At 38.4% G+C, this 552-nt stretch overlaps 1 non-coding gene across 1 annotated transcript; it reads right to left on the bottom strand.

The window, feature by feature from the left end:
* Positions 1 to 259: 259 nt before the first annotated feature.
* Trnak-uuu (transfer RNA lysine (anticodon UUU)) lies at positions 260 to 332 on the bottom strand. Its single transcript has one exon. It is a non-coding gene; the product is annotated as a tRNA-Lys (tRNA).
* Between the last annotated feature and the right edge of the window lie 220 nt (positions 333 to 552).

Genomic DNA, 552 nt, shown 5'->3' on the forward strand with positions numbered 1-552 from the left:
GCTGCCAGCTGCCACTATGAGAAGTGAGATGTAAGGTACCGGTAAGCCACGAGTGATGTGGCAACTTATAGACTAATAGAAATGGGTTGATTTAAGATATAAGAACTAGATAGCAAGAAGCCTGTCATGGCCATACAGTTTGTAAACAATGTAAGTCTCTATGTGTTTACTTGGTTGGGTTTGAGCAGCTGCAGGACTGCCGGGTGAGAGAGATTTATCCTGACTGTCGGCCAGGCAGGAAAACTCTAGCTACAAATGGTGCCCAATGTGGGGCATGAACCCACGACCCTGAGATTAAAAGTCTCATGCTCTACTGACTGAGCTAGCCGGGCCATTGTTTAGGTATTTATTACTTGTATATATGGTGTATAGTTATTGTACTCTTGTATATAGTTTTTCTTATATTAGTTATAACTTTTTTCCTTTCTTCTTTTTATTAAAATAGAAAGGGGGAAATATGGTGATATTTTATTTGTACTGAAATGTGATTTTATTTGTATGTTAATAAATAAAGTTTATTTGACCTGGGGGTCAGAGCTAATAGCAAGCCAT

This window comes from Peromyscus eremicus, chromosome 20 (assembly GCF_949786415.1).
Source record: "Peromyscus eremicus chromosome 20, PerEre_H2_v1, whole genome shotgun sequence".
Lineage (NCBI taxonomy): Eukaryota > Metazoa > Chordata > Mammalia > Rodentia > Cricetidae > Peromyscus > Peromyscus eremicus.